The sequence below is a fragment of the Corylus avellana genome, chromosome ca9, assembly GCF_901000735.1.
Source record: "Corylus avellana chromosome ca9, CavTom2PMs-1.0".
Classification (NCBI taxonomy): domain Eukaryota; kingdom Viridiplantae; phylum Streptophyta; class Magnoliopsida; order Fagales; family Betulaceae; genus Corylus; species Corylus avellana.
The window spans coordinates 12,270,809-12,286,418 of NC_081549.1; positions in this window are offsets into that span (position 1 = coordinate 12,270,809).

Here is a 15,610-nt window from a genome sequence, read left to right on the forward strand (position 1 = left end):
AACTTCGTGACAATCATGTCGGCGGGTGGCACGGAGTAATTCGAGTTCGTTTGCCCCCCCCGATCTTCAATAACGAAGTACAAATATTTTTGAAAGTTTGCAAGAGCCCCGATCACGGCCGGAACGCCTCGAATTTCTTCGTGCCTCCCGCCGACATGACCGCCTCGAATAATGTATCCAGGTCCAAGTCACCTCCATGTGCAATAATGTATCCAGGTCCAAGTCACCTCCAAGTGCAATAAGACACTCTCCCAAGGCTTCTTCAATATTCGGTTCATTAATAGTCTTCTCCATTATCTCCTCAATCAAGCATGTGCTTCTAACCTCCTCATACTCAAATGGCTGCCTGCTGCTATGAAAGATGTTCAGCAACACTGTCATATACCCAAAAGATATCTTCATGACACTTGTTCTATAGTTGATTAGGGCATTAGCTGTTGTTAAAATGGGACGCCTTAATATGATTGGAACTTGAATCTCCGCATTTACCGTCGGTTCTGTATCTAAGACGATGAAGTCCACAAAGTAGTAGAACTTATCAACTTTGATCAAAACGTCTTCAATGATTCCCCTTGGGACCTTCATAGAATTGTCAGCCTAAAGTGTAATTGAAGTAGATTTCTGCTCTCCCAATCCCTGTTGAACATATATTGAATATGGCAAGAGATTTACACTAGCCCCCAAATCCAATAGAGCTTTTTCAATTCGGTTGTCACCAATCTTGCAAGCAATGGTAGGATATCTAAGGTCCTTATATTTGACAAGCATCTTGTATTGTAAAATAGAGCTGACGTGCTCAGTCAAGAAAGCTTTCTTGGTGACATTCGTCTTCCTCTTGATGGGACCAAATCCTTCAGAAATTTAGCAAAAAAAGGCACTTGCTGGATGGCATCTAGGAATGGAATGTTGATCTGCACTTGCTTGAACACTTCCAAAATGTCATCGAACTTTGAGCTTTTCTTTGGCGCCATCAGTCTTTCTGGATACGCAGCTTTGGGAACATACTTTCTAAAGGGATTCTCGGCAATTCGAATTGCAGTGTTTGATTCAACATCTCCTGCAATCTTGTTCTGGCTTTCCTCTTCTTTTTCAGCCTCAGTGGCCCCTTCAGGCATGGCCACTTGATTATCCACTTGTTTTCAGCCTCAGAGTGATGATGGCTTACACATTTTCCTGACCATGAGTAGAGGCGGAGGAACTCCCAATAACAAATTGCCCTTTTGGGTTAGGCACAGATTGACTTGGGAACTTTCCTCTTTCTCTTTCCCCCACTTGATTGGCTAGCTGGCCAACTTGTCCTTCTACCTTGATCATGGCTTGCTTAAGTTCTTGTATATCTCTACTATTGCCCATGGTGGAGTTCTTCAGTTCTTGTATGGCTTAGGAGTTGGAATTCTTGAGCTCTTGTATAGCTTGATTATTGCTAATGTTAGTATTCTTCAACTCTTGCACGATTGCTTTCAATGTGTCATCCAATGATGACTGTGGTGCAAGCTGTGGCACTTGTGTAGTGGACTGATAAGCAGCCAGTTGAGCTTGGTGAGATGGCCAGAACTAATTCTGAGCTTGAGTGGAGGTACCTCCCTGGTTCAATGGCTTATTCTGCTTCAATGGCTTAGAAACAAGAATAAAAAATTGTTGACAAATCAAATCCTAATTATAACTAGTAGAAAGACTGAACTAATTTAGAAAAACTTGATTTCAAAAATTTAACTATTCCCCAGCAAGGGCGCCAAAAACTTGTTGTACAAATTATATTAACTCACAAGTGCACGAATCAATTGTAGTTAATGGATTGCAAGTGCGAGGTCGATCCCACAGAGAATTGTATTCTTGAAAATAAATTTATGTCTAAATCAATTGAACCCTAACCTAGTTTCAAATTTTTTAGTGATTATAGTTTGAATGAAAAATCAAAAGCAAAAGCAATTTAAAGTAATTGTAATCTAATGACAAAGCACTAGGGTTTAGGAATCCGTACTCACAAATTCATAGCACATAGTTCCATGATCTATAATCTTTCCCAAAGTTCTCACATGTAAATCTTAGGTTTGTTTTACTAATTCTTCGAAGAATTAATCAAAACATCCCATGTATCCATTCATAACCCAAATCACAAAAGAAATCCAATATTTAATTAAATCATCAACTGTATCTATAAATCACAAGAAAATATCCAATTTTTATCAAAACATCAATTGTATCCAAACAATAAATCACAGGGGAAATCCAATTTTTAACAAAGAAAACCAAGCAATCAATTGCATTGAATAATCTAAAATCATCAAGTGTATCCTTGAATCATAAAAGATATCCAAGAATTATTCAATCCAATTATTAGAAGTAACACAATAGGGCAATTAAATCATTAAATTGGGAAATACTACATACATGGAACAAAGTGCTAATCATAAGTGGGGCTTCATCTTCAACCTTAGTTGAAGGCTTAGCCTCTCATGGTGTTGAAAGACAAAACAAGATTGATTGGATTCATAATAAAAAATTGAGTACTTACAAATATGAAATCACAAAGTTGAGATCCAAAAGGTAGGAAACCCTATAACTCTCTTCTCTCTCCTCTGAAATCTCAAAATTCGCAGCCTCCCTAAACTAATCTGAGAATTATCAATTTATATGCCTAAAACTAGGATTTACGAGTTGAATTAGAATAAAACTTGCTGCCAGATCGGACAAGTGTGCTCAATCACACACTTGGTGGGCTCGAGCGCACTCAAGCATCAATTCCTCTTTGCGGCGCAAGCATGCACACGCGATGGGCTTTGAACTGGGTACATCTGCGCTCAATCGTGGGGTGCTAGGCTCAAGCGTAGTATACTGTGCTCGATCGTAGGTCCATTGGCAGCTTCTCCAAAGTGTGCAACTTTTACATAAATCACGCAGTTTTCCCATAGCAACCTAAAAAACATTAAACACACAAAACTAACCCAGAACATCAGATAATAACACAGCTGGAGAATTAACAAAAGTAAATTAAAGGGTCCAAATATGCAATATTTGGCACACATCACCTACAAAGCTCCAAGGATACGGATGATACTAGACGCCTAGGGTTGGACGAAAATGGTGGTGGATCACCGTCCTGCGGTCAAGGAGTGTTGTGCAAAAATCTACCTAAATTAATAGGTAAATAATTGTACGTTTTACCTGCAAGTGCACAAGGTCAACATGGTAGTATAGAGTGCAAGTACATGATCATTCCCATGAGGATTGCTGAATTTATGTTTAAAAATAAATTCCTTAAGCAAAAACAAAATAAAGATTGATTGTTGATGTGATGATAACAAAGGGTAGGGCTTTGATATCCACCACTAATTATGTTAAACTAGTATATCAATATGCCAATGCTTTGATCAAGTTATGCATATTTAATGTTTGCCAACCTAAGGGTTAAACCCTAACTCCTTAAGCTATTGATTTCCCTAAGCAACGAATTAGCCACTTGGTCCATGCTCTAATTCTTTTCTTTCCTAAAGGATTTAGCATGTCTATACTAAGTTGTTCTTTAGAAAAGCATATGTTCTATGGAAATCGACAAACACACAAGGCCTAGGGCATGGATACATACTCCCGGTTCCCTATGTTGATTAACCCAAGAATCGCGGTGTAGATTCTTTTGTTACTTAAGTTAAACCCAGGACTCGGCCATCCAAATTGATCTAACTAACAAGTCCATACCACATGCACATGTTGATCAGGCATACACATATGAGGAATTCATGCAAGCAGGTATTAATTAAGTTAAATAGCACAACATGATCATCACAAGGCGCCAATATTGAAATATTAATTTAACATAACTAGGGCTTCAATCTAGCCCTACTAAATAAATTAGCTACACATAGAGTTGATGTTAAACATCTTCATAAAATAAAAGAAAAGAAAAGAAAGAATAAACCCGAGACTTAACTTGAGAGCTCCTCTTCTTCTCCCTTCTCCAAGCCTACCTATTCTAAAGGCTTAGGAGTCTATTTATAGGCTTTAGAAGTCCTTGGAAAAGTAGTAAACCCTAGGGTTTTCGCAGGGTTTCAGTCTTATTACAATTTGGAGTTTGAAAAACCCTAATATGGAAATAGAGACATTGTAGCCGCCACTTGGAATGCCTCCGGCGCACGGGTGCGCTCGATCGCAGCCCGTGTGCGATCGATGCCTCTTTTGCCTGCACTCGATCGCTCCTGGCCTGGCTCGTGCAGCATCTCCTCTGGTATTGCGCTCGATCGTAGGTACCCTACGATTGATCGCAGTACCAGGGAGCTCCAATTTTCCCATATTCTCTTTTTTGAGCCTAAATACCCAGTTTTACTTCACTTTCTTCCAAAAGCCTGTAAAAACATCAAAAACACAAAAATGAAGTAAAATGACCTAATTAACCAAAACCAAAGGATTAAAACATGTAAGATAAGGGCTGAAAATATGAATATTTTAGCGCTTATCAAGGAGCTGGTCCATGAGTTCTACGCCAACATTCACATGAGGTACGGCAACTCTTTTCACACTTGGCTTAAAGGCAAGCCGATTATAGTGACCCCCACTCTCATCAGCTACATCACCGGGGCACCACAAGTGTGCTACCCAGGGTACCCTTACCGAGTTGACGGCCTTCCCACTCGTGCTCAGTTGGTATAGCGTTTCACCAACGGGGTGTCCTCACTAGATGGAAATGGAGGGAGAAGGAGGTTTCCAGTTGAGTGACCTCAAGGGCGACGACGACCGGTGCATCTATCGCATCATGGTCAGTTGAATATTTTTGGTAGTGAGCCTCACATCCATCACCATAGAGCTCGCTCGCTACCTTTATGTACTTTTGACCGAGACCCCCATCGATTTCGGCTCCTTGGTCACGACAACGATGATGGGAGTACAGTTAGCGGATCAAATCACTACCCTGCCGTATGGAGCCTTAGTTGCCCGGATCGCCGAGCATGCCGGAGTGTCTACTAGAGGTCTGAAGGAGCTACTGCCATCCAACAGAATTATAGCCTTGCGATTCCTCAATGCAGGTAGCACTCATCTCCGAAAGGCTAAGCAGGACTAGAGACCACCATGACCACCGAGGGTGGCCCGAGGAGCATCCTTGTCTACCAGTCAAGGTGAGCATCTTAACCTTATGGAGAGCACGCTCCGAGCGGTGCAGCAGTCCCTTCAGGAGTTACACACTGCATGAGCAGAGGACCACGCTACTCTCATACAACTTCGAGACAAATTTATGGGATCCCTTGACGTCAAAGACTACGGCATCCACAGTCCAAGCATCAACCGGGGGAGAGGGGGGGAGCCCCAGTGCGAGGGGCACACCTGATCGAGGATCTGCGGAGCCCAACTCTAGGAGACGATCCCGCTCACATAAGACATTTTGTTTGTAATTGTCACCTTCTTTGTGGCTGTTTTTGTAAGTCCACCGTGGTGGTGGCAATTTTGTATGTCTTGGTTACACTATAAGTCCACCTTGGTGGTGGCAATTTTTATGCACTATGGATGACTATTTTACTATGCTTATTTATATATGCAATTGTTTCTCTTACTTCTGCAGATTCAATTATGCATGTCAAATACCGTGTGTTTCATTTTAAAACTTTAAATTGTTTTTTTTTTTTTTGAAAACCCTCTCTACCAGAAGGATCTGGTTTATAACTAACACCAAATTTTGAGGACGAAATTCTTATAAGGAAGAGAGAGTGTAATACCTCAATAAAAACAATAGTTTTTATTAAGAGATTTTCTACAAGGAATGGTTAAGACCCGGTTTCATAACAAAGGACCTAAGCCCATACCTATAACCTAAAACTCCTTAGGCGTTTTGAAGCACAAACCCGAGCTTAACCCTTTTTGATTGAACGTACGCTAGGGTTACCGGATGTAGGCTCCTATTTTTAGTAGAGGACTTACACAGGGGGACCATCGTACCTACGCTTGAAAATAGTACAAGGACGTACGATGGGGGACCATCAGACATACGCTACTTTTTGGAAAACCATTGAATAATACCTATACGTATGATGCCCCCTTTGGACCGTTGAGTAAATAGTACCGAACGTATGCCCCAATAGTAGCGGATGTCCGCTACTTTTCAAAGTAGTTGGTAGCACCCTCAGCTTTTCTGGCCTATAAATACCTAACCCCCCCATCGCCCTTTAAACATATTTCTCGCCTCCAGGCCCTCTGAAACCACTTGAGTAAATATCTTTGTGAGTTTTGTGATTTGAGAAGAAATGAAGCATTTGTGTGCGGACTTGCCAATTTCCAAGGTAACCCCTTGCCCGTTATATGCTTTCACTGTTGTTTTTATTGCATTCTTAAATGTTGTGAGTTTTCAAAAGATGATATGTTAAGCTCTTTACTCTTTTCCTTACAAAACAAGCAATGTTTTCAAAATAGTTTTGAAAGCTTCTTTGATTCCTTGTATAGCATGATGTTGAGTTCTATTGCATTGCATGTGTTTATGCCTTAGCCTAGAAGGGGATATAGTAGCCTATAGATTTTATAGAAGCCTTAAAACATAGTTTGGCGCTTTAGACGGATGGCCTAACTCACTGATCGGACGTACGCCCTCGAGCCCGGTCGTACTGTGAGAAAGCCTGGCATAGGCCCTTAAGCCCCACTCGTGTGTATTTTAGAGCCTAGCAATCCTTTTGTTAGATAAAGCTTAGTATTTTACTTGTAAGAGTCCTCTAGAATTGTGCATAACGACGTGTCGTATCACGTTATAGCAAGATTTAGTGATGTCGAAGGATTCAAGCGAGCATACCAGGTAAGTAAACACTTACAAATCTTTCTCCTTAAAATAGTGGGATATGTCAGTTCAATGACCATGAGTATGATATGAGCATGCCTATATTTTGTAACGACTTGGTAACTGCTTTATTAGCTGATTAATAAGTTGCATCATATGACATGGTACACCGGTACATGCGATATAGTGGTCATGGGCTTACTATATAAACTTCTTTCTATGGTCAAATGTGTGTGTTGACAATATAGGCCATGGATCTAATGGTTGTTTCGTGGCCAGCCCAACCTTAATGGGCTGTCACTACAGAATGAATACCATTAGCAGTGTGGGCCACTCGAGGTCGGACTCGGTCATGCCGCTAGTGTTATGTACGATAGCGTACAATGGCTAGTGCACCGGCATTGTGTTATAGGTCCCTCAGGACATTGCCAACCCTATTGAGAAGGGGTAATATCTCAGGTAGATCATACATGAGAGTCCTAACCTATAAAAGTATTATTCTTTCTGCAATAAAATACTTAGGCAACTGCCACCAGTAGTACACCGTTCTTTTATTAACCAAAATACTATTTTATGGTGTATACCAAAGATAGCACCTTCTTTTGAAAGATTACTAAAACTGCATGTTTATTTATGCTTAACTGGACTCATATCATACATAATTGTGAGGTTTACTTACTAAGTTGTTAGACTTGCGCTGTTATTACCTTTCTAGGAAATCTGTTGCTAGAACCCAAGGGTGGTACGGCTGGCACTACAGACTTGTTTTAAAGGTTATCGGGTTTATTTGTTATTAGTCACTCCATGCCTTTGATTTCGAGGAATATACTTGTCCTGTGATGATTTAATAGTTTCTCAGATTTTATTTCACCTTCCTATGCATTAACTCTGATAATGCTTAGAGAGGCGATTTCTCATTTAGCCACAAGTTGGTTTAACTGGGGTAATTGTGAGTAACCCTGCCAGATTAGCCAAGGCTAATTTTGGGGGCGTTACACTGATAGGAACGACATCGACCACACTTATGACCGCACCAAACTTCAGGGTTTACAAGGCCCAGCGTAGGTATTAGGCCTTCTACAAAGGGCAAAAGATTATAGTTGAGAGAGGAATCGACGTGGCTAATGTAGCCAAAGAGCTCCACCGGTATAGACGTACACCCAGGGGTGGACAGACATGGTGGTGGATCATCGTCCCGTAGGCAAGGAGCTGGTCCACAAGTTCTAGGCCAATATCAACATGAGGTGTGGCGACTCTTTTCATACTTGGCTCAAAGGCACATCGATCATAGTGACCCCCACCCTCATCAGCCACATCACCTGGGCTCCATGAATGTGTGACCTTGAATATCCATGGCTAGTCGATGGCCTTCCCACCTGTGCTCAGCGGGTTGAGCATTTCACCGACGGGCGTCCCCATCAGATGGAAATGGAGGGAGAAGGAGGTTTTCGGATTAGTGGCCTCAAGAGCGACAACGACCAGTGCATATACCGTATCATGGTCAGTCGAATATTTCCGGTAGGCCTCACATCCATCACTATTGAGCAAGCTCACTGCCTTTATGCGCTTCTGACAGAGACCTCCATTGATTTTAGCTCCTTGGTCACAACGACGATGATGAGAGTATGGTTAGCGGATCAGATCACCGCCCTACCGTATGGAGCCTTAGTCACCCAAATCGCCGAGCATGCTGGAGTATCCACTAGGGGCATGAAGGAGCTACCTCCATCCAAGGGGCCCATAACCTCACGATTCCTCAACGCGAGCAACATTCACCTTTTAGAAGCTGAGCCAGAGTAGAGGCCACCACGGCTCCCGAGAGTAGCCCGAGCTGATAGGGCATCTTCGTATGCGGGCCAAGATGAGCGTGTGAGTCGTATGGAGGAGACACTTCAAGAGGTGCAGTGATCTCTCCAGGAGCTACATGCAGCACAAGCAGAGGATCACGCCATTCTTGTCCAGCTGCAAAACCACTTGATGGGATCCCTAGATGTCAGGGACTACGGCATCAACAGTTTGAGTATCAATCGGTGGAGAGGGAAGCCCGAGTGCGAGAGGTACACCAGGTCGAGGATCTGCATAGCCTAGCCCTAGGAGACGATCTCGTACTTAGAGCAATCTTGCATTGTCTTTTCTTTTTGAAAGTCCATTGCGGTGGTCGCAATTTTGTATGTTTTGGCTACATTATAAGTCCACCATGGTGGTGGCAATTTTGATGTATGTTGACTTATTATGCTTCTCATTATTCTTGGGCGTAATGTATGACTTGCGTTGCTATGCTTGGTAATGGCAATTTGTATGCGGATATTTCTTCTTCCCTTTCTTGGATTTAATTATGTATGCCGATCTTTTCAAAACCATATGTTCCTTATCAATTGTTTTCTTCTATCAAAACTTTTAATTTTTTTTGAAAACCCTCTCTACCAGAAGAATCTTGTTTATTACTGAAACCAAATTTTGAGAACGAAATTCTTATAAGCAGGTGTAATGCCCCGATAAAAACGATTGTTTTTATTAAAAGATTTTCTACAAAGAACGGTTAAGGTATTTAAGAAAATTCCAGTACGCTAGGGTTGCCGAACGTATGCCCTTGCCTCTAGTACTGGACGTACGATGGGGGACCACTGGACGTACACCTCTAACTTATAGTAAGGACGTAGGATGGGGGACCACCGTATGTACGCTACTTTTCGGTTGACCACTGGTTAATGGCTGTATGTATGATGCACCCATTGGACCGTTAAATAAACAGTACCAAACGTACGCCCCAATAGTATCGGATGTCCGCTACTTTTCAAAATAGTTGGTAGGGCCCTCAACTTTTCTGGCCTATAAATACCAACCCCCACCACCCCATTTGAAACCATCATTCTGCCCCCAGGCTCTCTAAAATCACTTGTGTGAGTGTCTTGTGAGTTTTGTGATTCGGGAGAGAGAAAGAAGAAAACTTGTGCTCTTGCCTTTTTCCAAGGTAATCCCTTGCCTATTCTTATCCTCTTGTTGGCATCATCATTGCCTTTCTACATGTCCTGAGCACCATGTTAAAGTTCTTGTATATTTTCTTACAAAATCAATAAATGTTTCTAAAGACTTTTAAAAGTTTCTTTGATTCCTGGTATTGTATGATGTTGAGTTTTCTTACAATGCATGTGTTTATTTAATAGCTTAGGAGGAAATATGAAAGCCTATAGGTTTTATAGAAACCATAAAACCCCCTTAGGAGCTTTTGGTCGAAATGTGATAAGTGCCAAACATTGCATATTTAAACCCATTTATTTACATTAGTTAATCCTTTAGTTGTGTCGTTATTTAATATTTTGTGTTAGTTTTGTGTTTTTAGTGTTTTGTAGGTCATTAAAGAAAAACTACAGCTTTAAAGGGAAAAATGAAAAGTTTGGAAGAAAGCATACTTTGAGAAGACCTAGATGATGTTGTTAAGATCAATAGAATCCAAGAAAAAGGTTAAATTGGATTAAAGATAAGATTGGATTAAAGATAGATTGGATAAGATTTCGGATCGGATTCAAATTCAGATTTTGTATACGTCTCAGTATTTTGATTATAACTTTCTGCTCAAATATTGGATTAAAGTGACTCAAGCGGCATTGGAAAGCTAACTCAAAATACTACAATTCATTGTGAAATAGAATTTTTCTAATTCGGACGGTTACTATGCCAAAATCGCCTCGCAATTAAAGGATACAAATCTGGACGAATCCTATTCCGATTTCAGACTTCTATTTTGACTATGAGACAAACCTTCGAATTATCTAGGTTTAATAAGGTTTTTAGGACTTTCCTAAGCCTATAAATAGACCTCTTTGCATTCAAGAAAAGATACAATCCCAGAAAGCAAAATTCTTTTGTTTAGTTTTTCTTTAGGTTTAGGTTTAGGTTTAGATTTTATTTTTATGTGGAGCTAAATTCCCAACTAAGGTTGGGGATGAAGCCTCACCGATGAAGAACAACATCACTTTTATGTAAGTTTTTGTTATTCTGATTTTATTGGGTTTTATATTTCAATTGTTTTACTTCTAACCAATTGTATGGAGTGATTCTTTGATATCTCTTGTGATTCAAGGATACATGTGATTATTTGAGATAATTTCATATGATTGATTGCTTGGCTTTTAACTCATAAAAATTGGATATCCCTTGTGATTTGTTCTACGGATACATCTGGTGTTTCAATTGAATTTGGATTCCTTTTGTGATTTGGTCAATGAATGGATACATGGGATGGTTTTGATTAATTATTTGAAGCATAGTAAATCATATCTAAGATTTTAATTGTGAGAACTTCAGATTAATATTGATAAACATGGAAGTATGTTGTTATGATTCGGTGAGTGTGAATTCTCAAACCTTAGTCTTTTATCTCTTAGTTTATTTTAATTAGTTTATGTTTGTCTTTTAATTTCAAAATCAAATACAAAATCAAAAACCTTTTGGAACTAGATTAGGATTTAATTAGTTTAGATTTAAATTGCTCTTTCAAAAATACAATTCTTTGTGGGTTCGACCTCGCACTTGCAATCTATGAAACTACAAACGATTCGTGCACTTGCGAGTATTAAAATTTGCACAACAAGTTTTTGGCGCCGTTGCCGAAGAATTGTTCAATTTTTTAAACCAATTTATGTTTAAATTAGTTTTATTCTTCTACTAGTTATAATTAGGATTTTATTTTTCTGCAATTTGTTTTGTTTTATTCGTGCTACTAATAAAAAAAAAGAGATTTTCTTGTTGTTTTTTGTTTTGTTTGGCTTGTTTTACAGTTCTGCCGCAGCCCTTCCATACATCAGCGCGATCAAGCGCACTCACAGCAAAGGCATCAGTTCCGTATATCTTTGCCAAAAATTTATTTTTGGTCCTTTTTGTGAGTTTTTAAATTTTATTTTTAATTTTTAATTTTTTTTATTTGTGTTAGTTTTTTTTTGTTTTAGTTTATTTTATTTAAAAATTAAAAAATTAAAAAAAAAAAAAAAAAGATGGTTAATGTTTTATGTGGGATATTTGCATGCTAAAAAGTGAGGGGGAAGCATGAATTTTCATTTCAATGATTTTAATGCCTCTCTTAGTTATAGGACACCAGCTCCTACCAACTGCTCTCAAAATTTTTTCCCACATAAACCATGTTCATACTGCTCCAATCCTTATCATAATTATAGTGATTGTCCATCATGGGGACAAGCTTCTAATTTTCCATATGGAGCAAATGAACACCAGTTTCTCCAGTTCAGGATTTGATTCAAATTCCAATTATAATAACCTGGACTGGAGCAACCAATCTAATTTCTCATGGTCAGCTCAAGCTACAGGAAATTATGCTCACCAATGAGCTCAAAGATGAATAGCGTCAATTCAATCAAGAGCTCAAAGATGAACTGTGTCAATTCAATCAAGAGCTTAAAGATGAACTGCGTCAATTCAATCAAGAGCTCAAAGATGCCAATACTCATGCTACTGCAAGGATGGAAGAATGGATTGGCCAGAGTGAGAATGAACATCCATCTGAACATCAACTTGAGCCAATGACTCAATATTGGGACAATGAGAGCATAGAGGATAACAATGAGGAAGAGGAGCTTCAAAGTCAGCTGATGGCTGAAAGGCACTACATGTTTGATGAGGATGATGCAGAAAATTCTTATCATGAGCATGCCCAAGTCATCATCACACTTGAGAGTGAGGAAATTGCTGATAACAAAGAGGAGGAAGAGAAAGATGAGCAAGTTGAGCACCATGAGAACAATGAGCCACCAAAAGATCCTGATTTACCCAGTGACATGGAAGTGAGTACTGAAGCTCTTGCCTGCATCACTGTCCCTCTTGAGACAGATCAAGAGCCCAAAGCTTCGTCGCCTGAATGTCTCAAAGAGCCATCTTATGTCCAGATACTCAAGGACTTGTGCACACAAACACACAAATCTAGGAACCACTTTCCTAAGAAGATCCTTCGAAGCAAGAAATTCTACATAAGATGGCAAAATATCCTTCTAGAGGGGTATGAAGTTTTGAAGCAGAAGGGGTGGAAGGGATTGGTTGGACATCCGCATGATAGGGGGAAGCGCTGTAAAGTTTTCTCCTCTAGTTTATTTTCTGCACTTCACTCCAAAAATTCTTTCTTTCCTTTTTCATTACATGTTAATTTTATTTGTTTTTGTTTCTGACAGCAATTAATCTTTTGATGTTTTGTTTCTATGAAAAAAAATATTGCTGTTAGTTTTTGTTGACAGGTGTTTTGGTGTTTAAGTTTGGGGGACGCCCTAGCCTTTTTCACACCTTGAGATTTCCTTACTTCTGGTAATGTATTTCTATACTACACATTGAGGGCAATGTGTAATTCGTTTGGGGGTATGGAAAAACACTTTGTTTATTTATATTTGTCATTTTGTGTTAAAAATTTTGAAAAATAAGAAAAAAATTGTGCTATGTTGTTGTCAAGTTTGAGTTAAACTGTAACTGTGATTTGCATTTCATTAGCTTGCTTAAAGGGTTGAACACATCATTATGTCATTAGGAGTCTGAGTCCTTCGACTTATTTTTGGGTAAAAGAGATTTCACTTGTTTTGAGATAAATTTTTATGAGCACATTAGCATGTTTTCTGTGAGGTATGATGTTTGAGCTTAGGATTGTTCTCTTTGAGATTTGTTAGATGACCTATTGATGAATAACCATTGGCTTGCAAGATATAAAAAAATAAATAAATAAATAAGAGAAGGAAGAAGAAAAGAAAAATCATGTTGAGTTTTTCGCTAAGTAACCGGACCTCTTGCCTCATTAAGCATTGAGTGTTGGTGTCAAAAGGTGTGAAATTCAGTATTGATTTAAGATATGGCTAGTCTGGCTTCGTAGCCTTTTTGACTTAAGTTACTAAGCCCTTAGGGATGTTCTACATCTAGTGTCCTAAAGCCACCTGGCTTGGGAGTCATTGGCCTAACACTTGTTACATGGGTCAATTAGAAAGCTTAAAAGAGTTAGACATTGCAAAGCCTGTAAAAAAAAAAAAAAAATTGCATATCTTGCCTTGGTTGTTTCATTTGATAGAGATTTTTACAAATTTTATGGAACTTGTCTTGAGTTTAAACTGAAAGCTTCATGATTGTATGCTAATTACACTTTACACATTTCAGAACACATGAGATCTAAATTGTCCATTTATGAGTGATTTGATTTTGAATTTCCTTTTGACTGTTATGATGGTGTTTGTTTTTTTAAGTTTGCTCATGAATAAGAACCATGGTTTATGTGAAACTTCTTTTTTGTTAACAACATAGTGCTACAATGTTTGTGGGTATCATTCCTGTTAAGCCTTCACGAGACTTCACTCGTCCACTAGGGATACTTAGGGGTTTAAAAGGCTTGTTGCATATGCTAAATGCAATTGTTTCTCCCACGAAAGAGGATTTATGTTTTGTTTTATTTTGTTTTCATTTTGTTTTGCTAAGGGACAAGCAAAATGTAAGTTTGGGGGTGTTTGATAAGTGCCAAATATTGCATATTTGGACCCCTTTATTTACATTAGTTAATCCTTTAGCTGTGTCGTTATTTAATATTTTGTGTTAGTTTTGTGTTTTTAGTGTTTTGTAGGTCATTGAAGAAAAACTACAGCTTTAAAGGGAAAAATGCGAAGTTTGGAAGAAAGCATACTTTGAGAAGACCTAGATGATGTGGTTAAGTCTAACCAAATCCAAGAAAATGTTAAATCAGATTAAAGTTCAGATTGGATAAGATTTCGGATCAAATTCAAATTCAGATTTTGTACACGTCTCAGTATTTTGACTGTAACTTTCTTCTCAAATATCGGATTGAAGTGATTCAAACGGCATTGGAAAGCTAAGTCAAAATTATACAATTCGTTGTGAAATAGGATTTTCCTAATTCGTAGAGTTACTATGTCAAAATCACCCCGCAATTAAGAGACACAAATTTGGACGAATCCTATTCCGATTTCAGACTTTTATTTTAACTGGGAGACAGACCTCCGAATTATCTAGGTTTACTTGGGCTTCTAGGACTTCCCTAAGCCTATAAATAGACTTCTTTGCATTCAAGAAAAGACACACAATCCTAGAGAGCAAAATTCTTTTGTTTAGTTTTTCTTTAGGTTTAGGTTTAGGTTTAGATTTTATTTTTTATGTGGAACTAAATTCCCAACTAAGGTTGGGGATGAAGCCTCACCGATGAAGAACAACATCACTTTTATGTAAGTTTTTTATTATTCTGATTTTATTGGGTTTTATATTTCAATTGTTTTACTTCTAATCAATTGTATGGAGTAATTCTTGGATATCTCTTGTGATTCAAGGATACATGTGATGATTTGAGATAATTTCATATGATTGATTGCTTAGCTTTTAACTCATAAAAATTGGATATCCCTTGTGATTTGTTCTACGGATACATCTGGTGTTTCAATTGAATTTGGATTCCTTTTGTGATTTTGTCAATGAATGGATACATGGAATGGTTTTGATTAATTGTTTGAAGCATAGTAAATCATATCTAAGATTTTAATTGTGAGAACTTCAGATTAATATTGATAAATATGGAAGTATGTTGTTATGATTCGGTGAGTGTGAATTCCCAAACCTTAGTCTTTTATCTCTTAGTTTATTTTAATTAGTTTATGTTTGTCTTTTAATTTCAAAATCAAATACAAAATCAAAAACCTTTTGGAACTAGATTATGATTTAATTAGTTTAGATTTAAATTACTCTTTCAAAAATACAATTCTTTGTGGGTTCGACCTCGCACTTGCAATCTATTAAACTACAAACGATTTGTGCACTTGCGAGTATTAAAATTTGCACAACAAAATGCCTACTCACTGACCGGACGTACGCTCTCGAGCTCGA